The sequence below is a fragment of the Puma concolor genome, chromosome C1 (assembly GCF_028749965.1).
Source record: "Puma concolor isolate L17-30 chromosome C1, mPumCon1.1.hap2, whole genome shotgun sequence".
In the NCBI taxonomy this organism is placed as follows: Eukaryota; Metazoa; Chordata; class Mammalia; order Carnivora; family Felidae; genus Puma; species Puma concolor.
In genome coordinates, this window is record NC_141674.1 from 160,703,840 (window position 1) to 160,727,097 (window position 23,258).

The window sequence follows — 23,258 nt, forward strand, 5'->3', positions numbered from 1 at the left end:
GCAGTTTCAGTTACTGGCAGTCAACCACAGTCCAGAAGCAGATGATCCTTCTCCTGACGTATTGTCATGTCAATAGCAACCTAACGCTATGTCACAATGCCTACATCATTCACTTCACTCCATCTCATCAAATAGGCATCTTATCAACTCACATCACCACAAGGGTGAGTACCGTATAATAAGATATTTTGAGAGAGAGATCACATTCATGTAACCTTTATGACACTATATTGTTATAATTGTTCTATTTTATTATTAGATATGTTAATCTTTTACTGTATCTAATTTATAAATTATTTTTTTATCACAGGCATGTATATATAGGAAGAAACATAGCATATATGGGTCCGGTACTATCCACAGTTTCAGGCATCCACTGGGGGCCTTTGAACATAAAGGGGGACCTTTATCCTTTGTACCTTTAATGAGTTTATACATACATGCCCCTTATCTAAAAGTCAGGCACTTTTGTGGAAATAAGAAATACAGTAGTTTGATGTGTCTCTTTCTTGCTGAATCTGTGCAAGCTCGTATTGATCGCTATTGATAAACTATTTTAATGAAAAGAAATATTGCCTGGGCTTAACACCAAATTGCCAGAACTACAGATTAGAGTACCTTTTTTTTTTTTTTTTTTTTGACTTTTGGAAAATTGGGATCACATTTGCCCTTCTTGAGTCTTTCAAAAACCACCCCAAATATTCTTCCAACACATTCTTCACACTTCCTTAAAGATGGCAAAGGGGTTCAGCGATTTCATTTGCAAGTGTTTTCGGTATTCTGGAACTCATCCAGGTTAGGTCATTCAAGCTAATTTAGAGCATCTAGGTCACTGGATTTCAACCCTGGCTGCACATTAGAATCACCTGAATCATTAGAATCACAGCTTTAAAACTACCTGTGCTTGGGCCCCTTCACAGGCCAATTGAATCCACATCTTGGGGGGCGGGGGGAGAGAGTATCAGCAGGGTATTGCTTTTTTAAGCACCCCCAGGTGATGCTAGTGTGCCAGCAGAGGTAAAAGCCATTGAAAAGAGGACTGAGGTTTTTAAAAATCTAATTCCCAGGGTGCAGAGAATCAGAATCTCTGGTCGAGGCTCAAGCATCAATAGTTGTAAGCACCCCAGATGATCCTTGGGTGCAGCGGGACAGAGAACCACTGAACTGGGTGAGCCCAATAAGCTCTTCTCCCCTAATTGAGCTCCTTTCCTGATGTCAGAATTTGTCCCATCCTTCTTTCCTGTCTGAAGGGAATTCCCCTTGATGAAGGAATTCAAAACGAAACAGAAGTTCCTGATGCCTTTCACAGAGTTTGTTTTTCAGTTTTATCTTGGCTTTTCTTTATTTCCTCCTCAGTAGTGTAAAATGTTCTTAAAAATATTTTTTTTAATTTTTTTAATGTTTATTTATTTTTGAGACAGAGAGAGACAGAGCATGAACGGGGGAGGGTCAGAGAGAGGGAGACACAGAATCTGAAACAGGCTCCAGGCTCTGAGCTGTCAGCACAGAGCCCGACACGGGGCTCAAACTCACGGACCGTGAGATCATGACCTGAGCCGAAGTCGGCCGCTTAACCGACTGAGCCACCCAGGCGCCCCTTAAAAATATTTTTTAATGTTTATTTATTTTTGAGAGAGAGAGGGAGACAGAGTGTGAACAGGGGAGGGGCAGAGAGAGGGAGACACAGAATCCAAAGCAGGCTCTAGGCTCCGAGCTGTCAGCTCAGAGCCCAACGCGGGGCTCGAACTCACAGACTGCAAGATCGTGACCTGAGCCGAAGTCGGATGCTTAACCGAATGAACCACCAAGGTGCCCCTGAAATATTCTTGATTTGACCAGCTTGTCCCTAAGAAAACACTGCCCAGTCCTCGTGAAGCCTATCATGTCCCTAGTTTAAGAATCTAGAAACATTTATGGAGTAAGCCATTTGCATTCCGTCACCTTAGTGCAATATCCTTCCCAGACTTTTCCCCACACCTGCAGGACAGTTATGATTGACACCATTAGGCAGATGAAGAAACTGAGGCTCAGAAAAACTAAGTGACTTGCTCAGAACTATACAGCCATTAGGTGGCCAAACTAGGATTTGAATACATGGCTCTTTGGCTCTAAAAATCATACTCTTTTTCATTATGGCACAGTTCCTCCCACTTTTTTTTTTGTTTTGTTTTGTTTTTTTGCTCCTCACAATTCTATTTTTAATTAAAATCTTAGGTGCATAAATTTTCCAGTATACTAAATTCTTATCACAGATAAACCAGACCAGGCATGGAATATCTATCACTGATTCCTAGAGAAGTTGTATTAGCATGACCTGGAAGCAGGCAATCTATTCCTTTCTATAAGTCATAACTACAAGAGTGGACCATGATATCTTCAAATGTTTGCACGAGTTTTTAATCCATGGGAGTACAGTGCTTATAGATCTGTTTTCATTATAGATCTATTTCCAACGTGTTTTCTAGCTTGTTAAATAGTATTTTTAAAATACCATAATTCCTTGCAATCCTCTCCCCAAAAAGTAGAAATCTAAATCCACATATCTCACCTATTAACTAAAATCTTATCTTATTTCTAAGATTTAGGTATAAGGTGGCTAAGTGGCCTCCATTTTCAAGGTAGAGAAAACATAAAATTGGTTTGACTTGTATTTGAGGGATTTAGATTAAATATGAGGAAGTTGTTTATTATGTTAAGTATGGGGAAAAGTAAGTTTACCTGTCCACCTCTAATGGGCTTTTTCAGTGAAATCAGGACTTCATGAAAAGTGGAGAGAGGAGGAATAACATTCTACTTCTTTAGGGATGGTTTATTTTGCACTGACAGTTCTGGGCCGTTTGAGATGCATTAGGACAAGTTGGAGGAATCCTGGCCTGCAACCTAGAGAGAGGCAAAAGGTGATCATTTCTTCTAAGATAATTCTCATTGTAGTATTTCAGGACTAGAGTAAGGTGTCAGAAATGGGAAGTGAGGGACATGTCTGTCTTTTAAAAGTTAAAATGCCAGAGAAATACATTCTGGATCAGAGAACGTAGGGTCAAAGTCACCTCAAGAAGACAAGGCTAGCAAGGTTCCACTAGAACTTATTTTCATGTAATTTCTGTTCTTCATCCTTTCTGCTGCCTGGAATGGGTTGAAATGGATGGAGCTCTCTCAGTTATATTGGATCATGAGATGGCATTGAGAATAGAAGCCACTTTGATGAATATAGCAAATAAAAAATAGAGGGTCTATTCCAGACCAGAAACTGTTCTCCATCTTAGGCAGATACTATGCATTCTTCTGTTATATGCAGCCCAATCTAGTCCACTAATAGATTCACATTTTGGTAAGCTCTTGAGCCTTCTTAGCCCAGGGCCCCATGGAAAGCAAGGAGTAGAGATCCATTCAAAGAAAAAGTACATAAAACCAGTTCAGGAAAAATATGTAGTAGCCAGATCAGCTCAGTAACTGAGGGTGTTACTGAACTGAAAACATTGTGCTAACCAGCTTGAAGATGGTAGTATCGCCCTTTCCTGACCAGAAGAAAATGATTTTAAATCTTATTGGATTTTGGTCCACCTTCCTGGAGGAAGCCTAAGGGAGGCTGAGTGAAGGCACCAGGGGAGCAACTGCTGTCTAAAAGCTCCACTGCAAGCGGGCTAATTGCCCCCTATATAGATGTAAAGATGCAGGACTCCATTCAGAGTGTTACTCAGATCCCAGTACTGACTGAAGTAGTGAGGTCTCTCGGCGTCACCTTAAGAGCTAACCTTCTGGCAAGGGCAGTGTAAGAATCTTTAATTACTCTTTTCTTTAACTGATATCAGCTGATCTGTCCATTTGATACAACCTGCACCGAATGGAGACTCATGCATTTAGTCTTCTCCTGGCCGTGGGGCTTGCTTAATTATTCTTGGCATCCAGTTTATCGCCTTAGAGCCTTCCTCATGAAAGACATCATTCACACCTCAGAGAAAGGAGCTCTTTATAATATGGCATTTTCTGGAGATTTCACCTACCAAATGGGAAAATACAGCTTGTCAGCCAGACTGGTGGAACATTTTTCATGCTCTGAAAGTTTTCTTCCAGCTATTCAGCAGGCTGTGTTCTGGGCCATTTTCAAGATCTACTGAGAGCCAGTGACTGCTTGTGCCCACAGACTGGGCTGCCACTCAGCCCTCCTGGTAACACTTCTGTGCTTGAGTCCTCTTCAGAAATACCGTGTTGCTTTAGGAGGAGCAATGAACTGCTCTGGGTTCAGATTCTGACTCTGTCCCTCACCTTGAAGTGGCCCGGGATGACACCTTTGGGCAAGTCAGTTAATTTCTCAGGGCCTCAGTCCACTTATTTGTAAAATAAGTGGTTAAAGTATTAACACTTTCAGCTTTCAGTAATTTTGTGGGTTTTCTTATTAGGAATAGAAAAATGAAAACATTTTGCTCCGCATGAGCAATTATTTTTTATTGCTGAAATAAAACACATACTTTGCCAAAAGCACAAATGTATATTAGCAGAAAGGTTAAAATGTAAATTTCCATATTCTCACCACTGTTCGTATTTTATATTTTTTCCTACATACTTAAAAAAAATTTTTTTTAATGTTTTTAATTTATTTTTGAGAGAGAGAGAGAAAGAGACAGAGCATGAGCAGGGAAGGGGCAGAAAGAGAAGGAGACACAGAATCCGAAGCAGGCTCCAGGCTCTGAGCTGTCAGCACAGAGCCTGACGCAGGGCTTGAACTTGTGAACCACAAGACCATGACCTGAGCTGAAGTTGGATGCTTAACCAACTGAGCCACTTAGGTGCCCCTCCTACAGACTTTTAAATAAGCATAAACATGCTAGAAATCTTTTTGCAAAAATATCACATCCAATCACCTGTTCCGTGGTCTGCTTTTTCACTGAACACAATATACAAAACATTATATATATATATACACACACACACAAACACACACATCATCATGTTAATGATCACACAATTCTCAGAATGTAGCACAATTTGTTTAACTAAACTTCTGTTTTTTGCTATTGTAAATATTGCTGTATTGAAATCCATGTATGTATAGTTGACCCTGAATAATGCAGGAGTTAGGGGCATCAACTCCTTGCTCAAAATCCACATATTGTTTTTGGCCCCCTAAAACTTAATTACTAATAGCCTGCTGTTGACTGGAAGCCTACTGGTAATGTAGACTGTTGATTAACACATATTTGTATTATATGTACTAGATGTTGTATTCTTACAATAAAGTAAGCTAGAGGAAAAGTGTTATTAAGGAAATTGTAAGGGCTAGAAAGTACATTTATAGTATTGTATTTATTGAAAAAAAACCCACATGTAAGTGGATCCATGCAGTTTAAACCTGTATTGTTCAAGGGTCAACTGCACATCTCGTGTAATGTCTTTTTCCTTCAGATAATTCCTAGAAATGAAGTTCCTGAGTTTGACACTACCCTTTTGAGGATTTTATACATGTTCCAAGTCGTCCTTGAGTAAGTTGTATGAATTTACTTTCCCCAAACGAAAGAATGCCTTTCCCCATCCTCTCTCTCATTCCTTTTATTGCTTGTCTTTCTGATAGGTATATCCTATTCCTTTTAATTTTGCATTCTTTGGCAAAAAGTGGGATTTGTTCTTTCTGTGTATTTTTCTTGGAGATTTGTGTATTTTCCCTAGAAAACGATCTGTGTCCTATGTCCACTTTTTTTCTGTCAGGACTATGTCTGGGGTCTCTTGTATAGGCATAGCTGCTGCCACCTTACCATAGAAGATGGATGAGACATGACAGGTGAATGGGCGAAGAGGGAGGGAGTCCCCAAGGAAGACAAGCAAACCCATGTGCTCCCACATGGCCCCCGGCACTCTCAGCCCCTAGGTAACATGCTGCAGGCACACAGAGGAGGGAGATGTCAAATCGGTACCCCTGTGGATGTGAGGGAAAGGAAGGAACCCTTAGGTGACTACCTAAACCTTGGTTGTCACAGTAGGGTCAGGACACAGGGCGATTCAGAGCAGTCCAGGAGCCATCACGTAGAAAAAGTGACTAGGACACAATGAGTGATAGATGGGGAGGAGGAGGTACACAAAATGTCCAGCTGCATTCAATATCCACCACATATTTATGCTTTAGTTATTTGATAAATATTTGAGTATTTACAATGAGCCAGGAACTGCACTTGCCAAAATAAATTAATACACTACAGGGGCGCCTGGGTGGCTCAGTCTGTTAAGCATCCAACTCTGAATTTTGATTCAGGTCATGATCTTATGGTTTGTGAGATCAGGCCCCACATCAGGCTCTGCACTGGCAGTACAGAGCCTGCTTGGGAGTCTCTCTCTCCCTCTCCCACTCCCGCTTGTGCATGCTCTCTCAAACAAACATTTAAAAATAAACTAAAATAATATTGTTACCTATATAACTATTTGTTTTTTGTTTCTTCAAAAGGATTCCATTTTTAGCATTCAGCAGCAGACTAGGGAGTATTTATTTCATTTGAAACAGAATGCGTAGTCAGAACACTAAATGGGATGGGATCTGAATGGATGAGTTGAATACTTCTCCAAGTGATATGTTGTTTTGATAGAACCTTGTGACTAGACAGGACCTGGAGATGACATGACGATTTGCAATAATGCCTTAAATGGTTTTCTTGGGGCTGGGAAAGTGCTAGAATGCTTGGTCAGCCAACTCACCGTATGGGAATATGTTTTCACAAAAGGCAAACTATTAACAGACTGTTTTGAGTAGTAGTGGATGGGACTAGCAATGGTAGTGGAACGTCTATCAGTTTTTACAGTAAATGTACATTACAATATTTTGTGAAGATCTCCAGACTATTGACATGAGAGAAATGGAAACTTCTGAATATGACCCTGTGGTAGCTGGTCAGTAATTCACTATAGTTGACTCAGAGAAGATTTCAGACTCGGTAGAATTCAGCTGCTCTTCCTTGCCTGTCCCCAAAATATCACACCCTGGTGCAATAAAAAATCAGGACTTCAGCCATGTGGATTCTCTCAAAGGTAAGAGGTAGCACAGTAAATAAGTCCCTCCTTCTTTATTACTTGCTCATTTTGGGTGTGTCTTCATAATTTTTTGAGGCAGTTCCCATTTTCACCCTGGGTGTATCACTTGCCCAGCCAGTTTTTCCTCTCTGTGAGTTTTGTTCCATTGGAGCAGAGGCTAAATACCACGACTTGCAGCTTCCAGGCAAGGGGGTGGGGGTCAGGAGTAGATTTTGCAGTATCTCTAGAAATCTTCCAAATAATAGCCATTCAGGAACATAGACCTTAGTTTCAGTGGTTCAGGAGAATTCATTTGGAGTAGAGAAAACTCATTGGCTGGTGGCAGTGATTCAAGCTGCTCGCTTCACAAAGAATATTGCCAGAGCCAAATTCTTTGCCAGTTATGGAGGTCAGAGGTGAGGCAACTGTGCTTACAGGGCAAAGCTCTTTTACGGATCCCCTTGGCTTTCTGCTTTCTTCTTTATAGCTGATTAACACCCAATGGCCATTTCTTTAAAAAAGAAAAATTCAATTTCTGGGTTTAATTAACTTCCCTAACACAGTATTCACCACAGTCTGCCGGGATTCAACCAATGACGAGACTTCGTCATATCTGATTTCAGTTCGAGGTAATTCATTGCTGTAGCTCACTAAATTCCAAATACTGTCTCAGGGCTTGTGTGGTCAAAAGGAGGCCTGAACTTTACCCTCGGCTGGCACATGTGAGGATTTTTACATGCTGAGTTAGTGTATCCACTATAGGTGCTTTTTGGAGAGCCCAAAACTTTTTGCCTTGGTTTGACATTTTGCCTTAACTTCATGGTCACAGTCTTAAGATCAGTCTTCCATCCTTTTTCAGTGCATTCGCTGATGGCATGGGTTTTGTTATCGTTAATTTTAACATGGCGTGGAGTACTTCTTACTGCCTCATTCTCTGAACGATCAATAAATAAGTGTTTATGGAGAATCCAGAGAGCATGGTTTACTTTATACATTTACTAAGTATCTGCAGGTTTAGAGAATTCTATTTGCTTTTATTCTTTTATTACAGTTGTAAAGCATTATATGGCAGAGGCAATAAAGTATAATGGTTAAGTGCATGAATGCTAAGCCAAATTGCCTGAGTTCAAATCTAGCTCTGAAATGCCACAACTGAGCAAGTTAACGGATGACTCTGTGCCTCAGCTTCCTCATATGTACAATCAAGATAATAATAGTATCTAATTTGGGGATTGTTAGGTAGTACATTAATTAAGAAATGTGAGGCAGTTAGGGGTGCCTGGGTGGCTCAGTCGGTGAAGCATCCGACTTCAGCTCAGGTCACGATCTCACGGCTCGTGAGTTCGAGCCCGGCATCGGGCTCTGTGCTGACCGCTCAGGGCCTGGAGCCTGCTTCGGATTCTGTGTCTCCCTCTCTCTCGGCCCCACCCCCACTCACACTCTGTCTCTGTCTCTTTCAAAAAAAAATTACAAAAAATTTTAAAAATAAATAAAAACAAAAAAATTGAAGAAAAAGCAAAAGAATTGAAGAAATGTAAAGCAATTAGAACAATGCTTCGGCTCATCATAAGTTCTCACAATTCTACTCACAGTGAACAGTTATTAGAGGATATCACTACTGAAAGATCATTATTATTTCACTGAGGAATTATGAATTGTCTACAACTAGCAGTCTTGTCAACCGTCTTTCATCTATTACCTATATTGTACAATGCATGGTGGGTGATGAAGCCACAGAGGTGAAAACTACATAAGCTCTACCCTTGAATTAATTGGGAATTTGACACATTCATCACAATTGAGTGATGATTTGTTGCATGAAGTCGCCTAGTTGTGCCAGCCTGGCTATTGACTGAGTTAGGACCCCATGCAGCACAAGATAGTAGGAAGTATCCCAGCGTTCTGACATCCAACTCATTATTTCCTCTAAGGCTTTCTGAATTACCTCACCTCTGTTGGTGATCTCTGCTCCTGGAAAAAGCCCGGACCCAAGAAAGGAAACAATCCCCTGGGACCTTTAAGGAGCACCTTGAAGAAGGTGTTAGTGCATGTTACCTATTCTAAGACGCACATTTTTTCGCGCCTTTTTATTCCTCTGAAATCAGGTGCAGCAAAGACGCATTGCCAGCGCCATTGCCTCTGTGTACAAAAATGTGGTCATAGGTGCTTGGCTGTCACTTCCCTTGAGTTATGTGCATTGTCAGTACCACAGGACTTGAGGTTTATTGTTAAAACATCTTCAAAATGATCATAATGTGACATGGACTAAATGAAAACCTACTACACATACAGGAAGGCACAGAAACACCGCTGTAATATGTGACTAAAAAAGAAATGATGGCTGCGCTCGCTTCGGCAGCACATACACTAAAATTGAAACGATACAGAGAAGATGAGCACGGCCCCTGCGCAAGGACGACACGCAAATTCGTGAAGCGTTCCAGCTGTAAAAAACAATAATGACAAGTAAGTCTAAAAGTGAGCTTTCGTTACACATAAAATAAAATTCTAAGTGCTCAGAGCACATGGGCCGCAAGTTAGTTGGCAGCATTTTCTTGTTTCTTCATAACGGTTCATTTTATACTTGAGATATCCTTAGATTTGATGACAGGTACATCTTAAAGCTCAAGAAAGAAGATTATAAAGTAGCTACCTTGAAATTTCCCACAGCATTCCAGACTTTCAAATTTTGGCAGAACCAAATTCTACCTGCATTCATATTTAGTTTTTAAACTCATCTCATTTTTTTCAACTGAGATACATTTTTTTAATGATTTTATTTTTCTAAGCTTATCAATTTTGAGAGAGCACAAGTGGGGGGAGGGGCAGAGAGGAAGAACTTCAAGCAGGCTCTGTCAGCACAGAGCCTGATGCAAGGCTCGAACTCATGAAACTGTGTAAGATCATGACCTGAGCCAAAAGCAAGAGCCGGCTGCTTAACCAACTGAGCCACCCAGGGGCCCCTAAATGTGTTCATTTTGAAAGAAAAAGTTCACTTGTGAAATGAAGGTTTTGCCGTGCTAGTTGAATGGTTTAAATATGAATTACAATTAATCTGTAACTATTAAGCTGAAAAAACATGTTTGACCATTTGCCATGTAAAGTCATCTTACTGGGGAGCCTGGCTGGTTCAGTTGGTGGAGCATGCAACTCTTGCTCTTGGGGTTGTGAGTTCAAGCCCCACGCTGGATGTAGAGATCACTTAACAGTAAAATCTTTAAAAATAAATAAATAAAATCGCCTTACAGTAGAATGCAGGCATGTGTATAATCCCTTGGGAAACCCCACATCTAGGTGAAGTTCCACCTGCTCAGATGTGTCACTTCCTTCCAGCCACGGAGCTATTCCCACTATTTCCAGACTCTTTATTTGCATTTGCTTTCAAGAAATTCACACTGAAAAATCCTTCCCAAACTGAATTCAGAGAGCTACCATCAATTTAGTGTTTGACTTCTCAGCACTCATTAATTTTCCTGTTTGTTTTGGTTACTAAAGGATGGAAAGTTCGATGCCCTACTTTGGCTGGGATGACTGACCCTCTAAGGTTGCTGGACACTTTATCATGAATTCTTACTGACATTTTGATACAATAATTGTGGAATGTTGGGAGAGGGGTCTGATTTTAGCCTAGGGAGATCATTTTCAAGATCAGTACTTGTCCTTCATTTACTTTCAATTTGTAAACCCAGTCATACATCTCCTTTGACTCAATAGAGCATCACTTTCACATATGGCCAGGACTCTTGTATCAACAAGATGAGGAAATTCTGTTTATCAGCAAGTGACGCTTTCCCCACTTTGCACTTCCTACTAATTATGGCTGTTAAGTTTTCAGGGTCCTATCACAAAGAGCAGTTCATTAACTTTAATTATTTTTGAAATTCATTGGCTGCAATACAGAGTGAAGCTGGCAGATGCCAGAGGGTTAGAGTTGCAGAAATTAATTAACAAAGAGTGGAAGCTCTTATTAGCTGATGCTTTTTGCTATCTTCCTTTTTTTCTGATTTAACCACTTCAGAGTGGGTCTCAGGCCCTTCAAACTGGAGGCAGGGGAAAGGTTAGAGGTGAACATTCGAGACACAGGAAATCGAAGTCGCAGGCCTTGGCCAGGAGTAGAGTGCTTGTCTTGTTCTGCATTATTTCCCAACTGTATCACTAGCAGGTCTGGATTTAGAAAATCCACAGGTTAGCTGGTTCCCAAATCACATCCAACTGGTGTCCATGTTTATAGTTGATTCCAGATAGCAATTGACACTTAAAACTTCGACTGGAATCCCTCTGCGTGGCAACCTGTTAAAATTAGATTTCAGTGGCCCGTGGAAGTCCTTTCCTCTGTATAGTTATGGCACTTTGCTGGTATTCTTTAAACATTAAGCCAGTTGGAATTATTGCTGTAGATTCCACTGGTAAGTCCATGTCTGTTCCAACTTCTCTTTTTAAAAGTATCTTCCTGATGTGGAAAAGTAGTGCTCTCCAGCATTGCTAGAGGCAGTATAAATTGGTACAATCTTTCTTACTTTCTTTACAGTCTTTCTGGAAAACAAGATAGCCATAGCCCATAAGATGTCATCAAGTGCACATACAATTTGACCAGGATTTCCACAAGTATCTTGTCCAAGGAAATAGTGAGAAATGTGGGAAAGGTTTATCAACAAGGAAGTTCATTGCACAATTAATTATATTAGTGAAATATTAGAAAAATCTAAACATCCCAACCCCTTGAATATTACACAGCCAGCAGAAGTGACATCATAAAATATTTGATACAGGAAAATGTTTATCTTGTGAAGTTAAAGAACCATGTCACATGGGAATGCAAGCTGGTGCAGCCACTCTGGAAAACAGTATGGAGGTTCCTCAAAAAACTAAAAATAGAACTACCCTACGACCCAGCAATTGCACTACTAGGCATTTATCCAAGAGATACAGGTGTGCTGTTTCGAAGGGACACATGCACCCCCATGTTTATAGCAGCACTATCAACAATAGCCAAAGTATGGAAAGAGCCCAAATGTCCACTGATGGATGAATAGATAAAGAAGATGTGGTCTATGTATACAATGGAGTATTACTTGGCAATCAAAAAGAATGAAATCTTGCCATTTGCAACTACATGGATGGAACTGGAGGGTATTATGCTAAGTGAAATTAGAGAAAGACAAAAATCATATGGCTTCACTCATATGAGGACTTTAAGAGACAAAACAGATGAACATAAGGGAAGGGAAGCAAAAATAATATAAAAACAGGGAGGGGGACAAAACAGAAGAGACTCATAAATATGGAGAACAAACCGAGGGTTATGGGAGGGGTTGTGGGAGGGCGGATGGGCTAAATGGGTAAGGGGCACTAAGGAACCTACTCCTGAAATCATTGTTGCACTATATGCTAACTAATTGGGATGTAAATTTTAAAAAATAAAAAAGAAAATAAAAAAAAAGAAAAGACAAAGATAGAGCTTGTGATGAAGGAAACCCAGCAAGCAATACATGCAAAAAATGAAAATTTCATCAGCCACTGTCAACAATAGGTCAGTGAAATAAATGGCAGAATGTTTAAAATTTCTTAAAACGTAGCCATTAGAATATATACAGATAAAATATGTGTTTGTCCTGTGTGTACTTTCCAAAATAGTTCAATATATTATTTGTCTCTTTAAAGTCTCCGTATTTAATGATACTGTTGTGTAAATTCATTTGTTATCAAGCAATTTCTTTTCCAGCTAAAGAAAATAGATTGTATTTACCTTAAATTTTTATGATCTCCCAAATAATAAATGGTTAATGTTACTAGTAATCCTTATTAGGAAAGAAAACCAAACCGAAGATTTTTTTAAAGTGTTGGGATAACTCAAAGTTAAGATGATAACAGTTGATAATTTTCAGCTTTTGCCTGGATTGTTCTTAAGTTCATACTACTGACTTTTTTCTCCTTGTATTTTTCTTCCGCCTTAAAAAAAGAAATAAGCTATACTGATATATTCAAATTCTTTGTAAAAATGAAAGCTATAAAACAGGTAGACTAAGGCTTTAAGGCCTTAAATATCACACCTCATCTCTTCTTTTTGTGAAATTCCTCTGCCCTCACATAAAATCAGTAGGTGAGTTGCTAAAGGTCACCAGCCAACTGGTAACAACTGTCAAATTCTATACCCACCCCCCTCGTTCCGTCAATTAGATGGCACTGCCTCCCCCAAAACAAGAAAGTTGTTAAAAGTTCTCAATAAAAATAGAAATATACAAGCTAAAAAAAAAAAAAAGAACCATGTCACAGAACTATATAGTATTATTCTAATTTGAATACTTGTATACAGTTATAACAGTTTATGAGGAGCAGAACTACAGTGCATTTTTATTTTCATCCCTATATGTTTATGTATTTTTCAAATTTTCTACATTGGACAACCACCTCTCTTATGATCAGAGAAGGAACATGAAAGGCTTTGAAAAAGAAAGAAAAGAAAGAAAACACCTCCTTGAGACATAGCACACTTATTGAAATTAAAAGTTTATCGGGGCACCTGGGTGGCTCAGTTGTTTGAACGACTGACTTCAGCTCAGGTCATGATCTCGCGATCCGTGAGTTCGGGCCCCGCGTCGGGCTCTGTGCTGACAGCTCAGAGCCTGGAGCCTGTTTCAGATTCTGTGTCTCCCTCTCTCTGACCCTCCCCCGTTCATGCTCTGTCTCTCTCTGTCTCAAAAATAAATAAACGTTAAAAAAATTAAAATAAATAAATAAATAAATAAAAGTTTATCAAAATCAAGGCCTTATTCTTCCTGAAAGTTCAGGAAGAAGGAAACTATGATCTGCTAAGGGCTTGTCCTGTATTAGGCACTGTGCTAGGGCCTGTTTACATATATTCTTCCACTTATCATCACAATAGTCTCGTAAGGTATGTTCTTAGCCTTATGGATGAGCATGCAAAGAGACTCAAGAGACTTAAGTAGCTTAACTTACCTCAGTTCAAATAACTATTAAATGACAGAGTCAGAATTCAGAGTCAGGTGTTTTCATTTGTTTATTTATCGGCTTATTCATATATATACACACACATATGTAATCATTAGGATGGCTAAATAGTTCTGGCATATAAAAAATAGAGAATAATATAACAAACAGAATAACATTAAAAATATCCATAGTTTCCACTTCCAGCTTAAGAAATTAAATATTTCAGATACACAGGATGCTGCCTGTGTATTTGTCCCCAATTCCATTCTGTTTTCTTCCATTGAGAAGTAACTATTATCTTGAACATGGAGTTTATTATTCCTATGCAAGTTATTTTTCCTTTGCTGTATATGTTGGTATCCCTAAACTAGACTAAATCAGTTACTTTCCAGTCAGGAAAATAGAAACCACTCTATGTGTTGCACACAAAGGGAGATTTAATAGTGAGAATTACAAAGGTATAGAAAGGGCTGGAGAAGCATATGGGATAACGTTTAGTTTCATCCACTTGCCCCCCACCCCCAGATCCGCTCTCCATGTTTCTTTGTGCTCCGAAAACTGAGCTGTACTGTCTCACTGTACTCTCTTGATCTCTGACTTCCGGTTGGTTTTGGCCTGTGGGAAGTGCTGGTGAGAGGTGGAGGGGAAGAGGAGAATGGGATCAGAGTAGCTATTCACTTGGTTTCCTTCTCGTTGGGTTGGTACAGGTTGGCACTGCTGCTAACATAGCCCCTGATACTACTGAAATGCCCGTTTTCAGTCACCTCCTCCTTTTGCTGGTGCTGCCTTTGCTGGAAACACACAACCTGCACAGACAGAAAAGTGACTTCTCCCTTTCTTCTGTTTTTTAGTCTCCTGCCAGTGCTTTGCCCTGGCAAAACCTAACCGGAGCCTGTGACATGTGGTTGACAGGTTGCCGACCCCTTGCAATCCAGAAGAGTTCCCAGAAAGGCTCGCGGTGGGGTTGAGAGCCAACAGTACACAACCAGCACAAGCGCATGGTATTGTTTGCATTTTTAAAACTCTAAATAGTGTCATGCTATACATATCCTTGCTTTTTTTGTTTAGCCTTATACTTTTGAGATCTATCCGTGCTGATACACGTGGCCCTAGTTTATTCCTTTTAAGTGCAGTGTTGTATTCGGTGATGGTATTTCTGCAAGGGAACTAGTGAGGATAGAAACATGGACATTACTGGCATTGGAACAAAAGAAATCTAAAGATAGCATATGGCAAACTACAAACAGTATTAAAATTAAAGGAAAATATTTCTAAAAGCTTTTCATTCCTTCATTCAACACAGATGCCTCAAGCTTCTACCATGCCCTAGGCATTGTGCTTGGCCCAAAGGACAGAAAGCTGAATATGACCTCCTCCCCACTCTCTGGTTGTTGATGCATAGACAATTAGATACATAGTTTTCATCAATGTAATAAGTACTATGATAGAGTTATGACTAGGATGCTAGAGAGGCACAGAGCTTAATAAATAGAAAAAACCTACAGAGCAATTTCAGTTATATAGATTTAAATTTTCTAAACAAGTAAAATAGTGTATTGCAAATGTAATTCAGCGATAAAGTCACAAAATGATACCACGACCACAAAGGTTTATTCCAAGAATGCAAAATGCATAAAAATTAAAAAAAATTTTTTTTAATTAAAAAAAAGACTTAAAAACATTAAAAAACTTTTTTAAACTTAGAAACATAAGTTACATAGAAAAGTCATGGGTAAAATGGAAATATGTCAAAAAGTCACTTGAAAAAATTCTGCAGCTTCTCCTAATACAAATTTGAAGTGGGATGAGCAGGATTCCATCTCACCCGTGATAAAGATTAGTTAGCAAAAACTAAAAACAAACATCATATTAAATAAATTGTTTACTACATATCCATGTAAAGCAGAAGTAAGATACCACTGGCAATCATCTTGTTTCAGAAGTCTGAGACAGTACAGCAGGTTTTTTTAAAAAATTAAAATCAGGCATTGTAACAAGTATCAAATTGTGAACTGCGACATTGCTATTAAAATAGAAAGATGTCTATGCGATATTATTAAACGAAAGGAAAAGGGAAAGCAAACTGCAGAGTCCTGGTACAATGCGACTTCGTGTGGGGGCGGCAAGTGGGGGGAGGAAAAGAACAAGCAAGTGTTTGTACATAGGTGTGTATCAGTTTGTATTTGGCGAGGAAAGAAGTGGAACTATACGTACCCAGCTCAACATTGGTTATCTCAGAGGAGGAGAGTTCGAGAGTAAGAGTTAGTGGACTTTTTATTATTTTAATTATATATCTTTGTATCGTTTTAAAGTAAGCACGTGCCACTTTTATCATATAAAAATCTAGTAAACAGGATTTTTAGTCAGATGGTCAAGGAAGGCTTCCTGTGGTGATGCTTGAGCTCAGTTTGAAAGATGAGCAGTGTTCACTGAAGAAAGAATCAGTAAGAGGGGTCTTCTCAGCAGGAAACATCGAGATCAAAGATGGTGCCTGTGAGTCATCTCCATCATCACCAGGTTCTGGCATTTATGGGTTTCCATGTGGGACAGCCAGTCCTAACAAAACAGTAGTGATCAAATTCAGCAAATTCTGTTCCCCTTTAGAAGGAAGGGACTAAAGTTACCCTCCCCAAAGAAGTTGATGGCCTGACAACATTTCTTTATGATCAAACATTCTCTTTATGATCGAAGAGAAACGCTAAGTACTTGCACTGAGATCTCAGTGTGCTGATCAGTCTCAAGGATCGAAAGCCTGAGTTAAGTTGTGTGTATGTGTGTGCAGGGGGTGTTTAGGGTTAGAGATGATGGGAGCACTTCTATTCTTCCTCACCAACTAGATCATTCTTGCCTTTCATGCATTTATTATTTTTCTTCCTTTACCATTACCTCTATCCCCAGCTTTTCCCTCACTCTCCCCCAGATGCTGTGTGGCTGCACCATGAACATTTCCACCGGAGGTGGTCAAGCAATCCCTTTGCCCTGCAGTGATGTCATCAAGCCATGTACCAGGAAGAGCCTCCCTTGGGTGGGGCTTCCCCTCCTCAAGATACACACCTGGTGGGGAGAACTCGTTGTAGAATTCCAAGTTCAGTTCCCAGAGAGGTTAACAGCAAAGACACAATAGATCCTTAAGCAGCTCTTACCCTATTCTTGGCCCTGCCCTGGCTAACCCAGGGTCTACCACATCAGCACCTCCATAGATCTGTAACTGGGGTACAGGGGTGCAAGAGATCCTGGCTCCAGGGTCCCAAATGGACCAGGTTCGGCCACTTGCTGCTGACAAGATCCAAGATAAGTGGTGGTGAAACCAGACAGGCATTTATTTCAGTGAGGCCAGCACCAGGAAGACTTCGCAAAGAGGGTCTCCAAAGTGCTGAAAATATCTTCTAGATTTATATTAAGAAAATGTGGGACAAAGGTCAGTGGGTACATAACATAGATGTAGGCAGTAAAAGTCGGGTTGATCATTGTCTTGGGGTCAGTCACATCAGGTCAGGTCAGGTCGGTTGTTATTGCTTAAGGGGTAGTTTTGGTTCCCATATGGGATGCTTCGCTGTGGAGTCTTTTGCCTGAGTTAAGTGATAAGCTGGAAAGAATAACTTAATCACTTAGAAAGTACAGACTGAGGTCAGAATGGAGGTAGTTGAAGTCCTCTTTCAGGTACACCCTTCACCCAATATCTACCTGCTCTGACTCCACTGGACATTAGCAACCCTTTCCAAAAGACAAGTATCATTGATTTTAGGAAAATGTTCCCATTCATACCTATCAAAGAGCAAGTTGTTAGGGTAGACTCTTTATTGTTTGTTTGTTTGTTTTTCACTTTGACAAACCCTTGAATGCTTTTAGAGTAATTTTGTTTTGGTTTTGCTTTATTTTGGTATATTTTTGTAAATGTATTATGAAAACACAGTGTTTTTTAAATAGGACAGCTGAGCTGGCACAAATGAAGACCTCAGGATGGGGACGGGTGTGCAAACCACTGTCAATCTCACTCCATTCCCCTTGTCACCTTTTAGAAGGCAAAGCAGTCACTCACAGCTTAAGCTAACCCCTTCCTTCCTCTAAGCCCAAACTCCTAGGGTATACTGATCCTATACCCCTAACATGGCACAGAGGGAAGACCGCACTCTTTCATTGGAAGAATCAGATATATTTAGAAAGAATACATGCCCTTGGTTATAATATATTCTCTTCAAAGATTATACTAGCATGAGAACTCATCTATTTTCTCTACCTGAACTGCACTGTCTCATTGAAAGAAATTTTCCTCCAAAATAGGGCTGAAGAAGCACTTCCTGGCTGACTGATAGAGACACATCCCCAGAAATAGAGTGTAGGGCAATGGTGGGGGTGTCCTAAGGAACATGATATCCTTGGCTAATGCTGGAAGGTGCTGGCTGGGGACACAAACTCCCTGGGGGTGTGGACCCTCCTGTCCCTACTTGGACAACTCTGACCCTCAAAGCCTGCTTGATTGGTTAGACAATTAGTTGGTTGAATGCAGAGCACTCAGAGTCAGAGGGAGACCCTTTTAGGGTGCTTTGCCCTGAGGGCTCTCAGGTCTTCTTCCTCCACCCATTCACATGTCCCCCATGCCAATGTTAATCTCTTCTCTCCTCCTGCTCCCCACCCTTCCCCAGTATTCTAATTCTTCACCTCATTACACAAAGGAATTCACCTCTCCCAAGTCCTTCCCCAACCCATACACCCAAACTCATCCTGATTTGGGAAGTCACAGAAGCATTACCCAACCTCTTATAGAGAGAGCCATTATATATAGAAATACATTTGGCTTGTTTTGAATCACAACCATGGTTACGTCCTCTATAAACAGTTTCTTGATTTTCTCCTATCTACTTTATTTTTTTTTAATTTTTTAATGTTCTTTTTTTTTTTTTTTTTTTTTTTGAGAGACAGAGCACAAGTGGGGGAGGAGCAGAGAGAGAGAGACACACACACAGAATCTGAAGCAGGCTCCAGGTTCTGAGCTGTCATCACAGAGCCCGACAGGAGGCTTGAACCCACGAACTGTGAGATCATGACCTGAGCTGAAGTCAGACACTTTGACTGAGCCACCCAGGCACCCCAAGAATTTAAATTTTCTTTCTTTTTTTTTTTTTTTCAAATTTTTTTTTTCTTTTTTTTTTTTTTAATTTTTTTTTTCAACGTTTATTTATTTTTGGGACAGAGAGAGACAGAGCATGAACGGGGGAGGGGCAGAGAGAGAGGGAGACACAGAATCGGAAACAGGCTCCAGGCTCTGAGCCATCAGCCCAGAGCCCGACGTGGGGCTCGAACTCACGGACCGCGAGATCGTGACCTGGCTGAAGTCGGACGCTTAACCGACTGCGCCACCCAGGCGCCTCAGAATTTAAATTTTCTAATAAAACAATAAGTCTCAGTCAAAAAAGTCCAACTGTTATAAAATATATTCCTGTGCAGTTAGATTCATATAAGATGGAAATACGTATGCTTGTGGCCAAGTTGACACTTTAATCAGGAATTATAATTAATTCCCTTCCCTCACTTCCATGTCCTGGCAAGGACTAATGTTTTCTGTCCCTATAATTTTGCTTTACCTAGAATGACCTATACATAGACCCTATATAGCATGTTGCTTTTATGTTTGGCTTCTTTCACTTAACATAATACTTTTGAGTATTATGTTTTAACAGTTTTAACAGTAGTTTGTTCCTTTTTATTTCTGAGTGATATTCCATTGTTTAGATGCACCACAATTTGTTTAGTGATTTATCAGTTGATGGACATTGTGTTGTTTTCGTCTTTTTTTTTTTTTTAAAGAGAGAGCAAGTGCACAGAAGCAGGGGAGAGGGGCAGAGGAAGAGAGAGAGAGAGAGAGAGAGAGAGAGACTCTTAAGCAGACTCCACACTAAATGCAGAGCCTGACATGAGGCTTCATCCCACAACCCTGGGATTATGACCTGAGCCAAAATCAAAAGTCAGGCATTCAACAGACTGAGCCACCCAGGAGCCCCTGGGTTGTTTCCAGTCTTGATGATTATAAATAAAGCTTTTGTAAACATTTGTGTTTAGGTTTTGTATGAACATTTTGTCTAGGCATTCATCTTCTGTAACTATCTAGGAGTGAGATCATTGGATGTATGGTGTTTAACTTCTCTCTATAAATTTAACAAGATCCCAATAAAAACTGAGACTTTTTTTTTAACTAGGCAAATTGATTTGTCTAGTTCAGGGGTCAGCAAACTATCCACTGTGGGCCAAGTCCAGTGCATGCTGCTTTTGTGAACAAAGTTTCATTGGAACACAGCCACACCCACTCATTTACTTATTGTTAATTGCTGTCTTCACGGTATACAATGGCAGAGTTAAGTAATTGCTATAGAGATGCAGGGGCTGCAGAGCCTAAAATATTTGCTATCTGCTCTTTTACAGAAAAAGTTTGCCAATCCTTGATTAATTTTGAAAGCACATGACAGGTTTGATTTCACAGCTCCACAGCTGGAAAGCAATTTGACTAAGGATGACTATCTCACCCATGTGTGATTTAAGTATCATGAGGGAAAAAGAAGTTGTCTTCACATGAAACACCTATCTCCTTAGGTTATTTCCAGGGGGAAATGAGGAATAATGTGTTATCAACCCCTTGTAAGTCCCTGAAAGCCCCCTGACACACTGTGATCTTTACACAGAGACTGTCAACAGTCACCCCAACACCACTGTCCACATTGTGCTTTAACGACATGATTTACATTGTCCCATGATCAAGAGCAGGGGCATGGAGAAATAAATTTGCCTGGGAAGGCAAGATTGATTCCTCTCTATCACCCAGGGCCATGCAGAAGTCCACCAACCTCTTCTGCGTTCTGAGGGAGTAATTCGGTACAACTCCTAAATTTCCATCTCTCTACAATATCAAGGAAGAAAACCCCATCAGGGAAGTAAAGCAGGTATCAGAAAGTCAATATTGTTCTAACTGCACTACTCACTGGCACTACTTACCAGCACCTTTTATCTTCAAAGGATCCACAGGTAATAATTAACCTGAGCACTCGTTCCTTAAAATTAGAGACCCACAAAGTTGCAGGAAAGACTCACTGCTAGGAGGCAGATGAAAGAAATGGACCTGGGAATTCTTTTACCTACAAAAGCAAAACAAAACAAACAAACAACAACAACAAAACAGGCTACCTTGAGAAATAGAGGTTTTAGTTAAAAACTACATGTGGTAATAAAGGTGATGGAAACCTCAAAGAAATGCCAGGGCATTACTACATTTAGGGCCTTAGCACTGAGTTTGTTTGCTGGAAAGATCATACCCAGCTCTAGAGATTCTCTTTGACAAAAGTGCCAAGACAATTCAGTGGAGAAAGGACAGTCATTTCACCATACCGTGCTGGGACATTTGGATGTCCAGACACACACAAAAAGTGGGCCTCAAAATACACCTCATGTAACTCAAAATGGATCATAGACCTAAATGTAAAATGTAAAACTATAAAACTTTTAGAAAACATAGCAGAAAATTTGTGTGGCCTCGGGTTTGGTGATAAGTTTTTAGATATAATGCCAAAAGTGCGATACATAAAAAAAAAGTGCTAAATTGGACTTTATAAAAATGAAAAATGTCTGTGGTTGACAAGGGAATGAAAAGACAAGCCAAAACCTGAGTGTAAGTCACATTTCTGGTAGGGATTCACATCCAGATCTTTATTCTTATAAAGAACCCTTAAAACTCAACAATATGAAAAGAAATAATTTTAAAATGGACAAAATATATGAACAGACGCTTTGCCAAGGAAGATATACGGATGGTATATAAGTATATGAAAAGATATTCAATAGCATTTGTCATTAGGGAAATGCAAATTTAAACCATAACGAGATGCTACTACATAACTAATAGAATGTTTAAAATCCCCAAACTGACAATACCAGATGCTGGTGAGAATGCAGAACAATAGGAATGCATGTTCATAGCTAGTGGGAATGCAAAGTAGTGGGAATGCATAGCTAGTGGGAATGCAAAGCAGACCCTTTGGAAGACAGTATCAGATTCTTATCAAGTTCAACATAAATCTACCATACAACCCAGCAAACCCACGCCTAGGTATTTACCAGCAAACCCATGCCTAGGTATTTACCCATGAAAATTCATGTTCACACAAAATCTATATGTGAAAGCTTGTAGCACTTTTATTGATACTTGTCAAAAACTGGAAGGAATCAAGATGCCCTTTAAGTAAATGGAAAACAAATTAGGATACATCCGTAGAATGGGATACTATTCAGTAATAAAAAGGAATGACCTACAGACACACACAGCATGCATGAATCTTAAATGGATTTTGCTAAGTGAACGAAGCCAGACCAAAGGTCTACGCAATGTATAATTCCATTCATATGATATTCTGGGAAAGGCAAAACTATAACATTGGAAAAACGATTAGTGGTTGCCGGAGGTTAAAAGAAGGGGAAGTGGTTTATCACCCAAGGAAATTTTTAGGGAGATGGAAATGTTCTGTATGGTAATAGGATGGTAGGTGCATGCATTTGTAAAAACCTATAGAACTGTACATCATAAAGAGTGAACTATAATGTGTGCAAATCAAAAGAAAATCACACCATAATGTCAGGGAATCCTAGGATGGAATGTAGACTGGAGCTAATGAATCTAACTTATTGTACAGGTGAAGATTGTATGTATCTGACATACATATCATTTATCTTCATAGATCACACTGAAGAGGGTCGGGGGGTAAAATGGAGCTGACCTAAATGACTTTGGAAAATGGTGTTTTGACTGGAAATCATAACGCTAAAGAGAGAAAACTATATAAATATGGTACCCTAGTTGATAAATTTGCTTCTTCTAGGAGTAAATATTAACAATTCTGAAACTATTTCATATGTATAGTGAAGTTGAAAAAATAAGTACAAAATGGTAGATAATGAGAGCTAGGTCTCTCACTGTCAGACAAAGAAGTTACAAATAAGCAAAGGGAAAGTGCTAAAATGAATCCTGTGGGGGTCAATTAGAGTCAGAGACGGTATGGCCTCATATTCAGTTTAATATAGACACAGACAGACATAGAAATAATTATAGATATTTAATTATCTTAATGATATTAAATACTTATAGATCAATATATTTTCATGTTCCCTAGCTCTGTCTGATGAGAACGTCTAGAAGCAGTGACACTTCAATAGCAAGGAACACACCCCGAGCCCGGATCTTGGTTTTTATTTATTTATTTTTTATTTATTTTTATTTAAAAAAAATTTTTTTTCAGCGTTTATTTTTATTTTTGGGACAGAGAGAGACAAAGCATGAA

General features: G+C 39.6%; 1 long non-coding RNA gene and 1 other non-coding gene across 2 annotated transcripts; both read left to right on the top strand.

Moving 5' to 3' along the window:
* Positions 1-11: 11 nt before the first annotated feature.
* Positions 12-23,237, top strand: LOC147578527 (uncharacterized). The gene is made up of 3 exons (XR_015255301.1): positions 12-164; positions 14,793-14,942; positions 23,091-23,237. It is a non-coding gene; the product is annotated as an uncharacterized LOC147578527 (long non-coding RNA).
* Positions 9,334-9,440, top strand: LOC112849032 (U6 spliceosomal RNA). The gene has a single exon (XR_003222483.2). It is a non-coding gene; the product is annotated as a U6 spliceosomal RNA (small nuclear RNA).
* Positions 23,238-23,258: the final 21 nt, after the last annotated feature.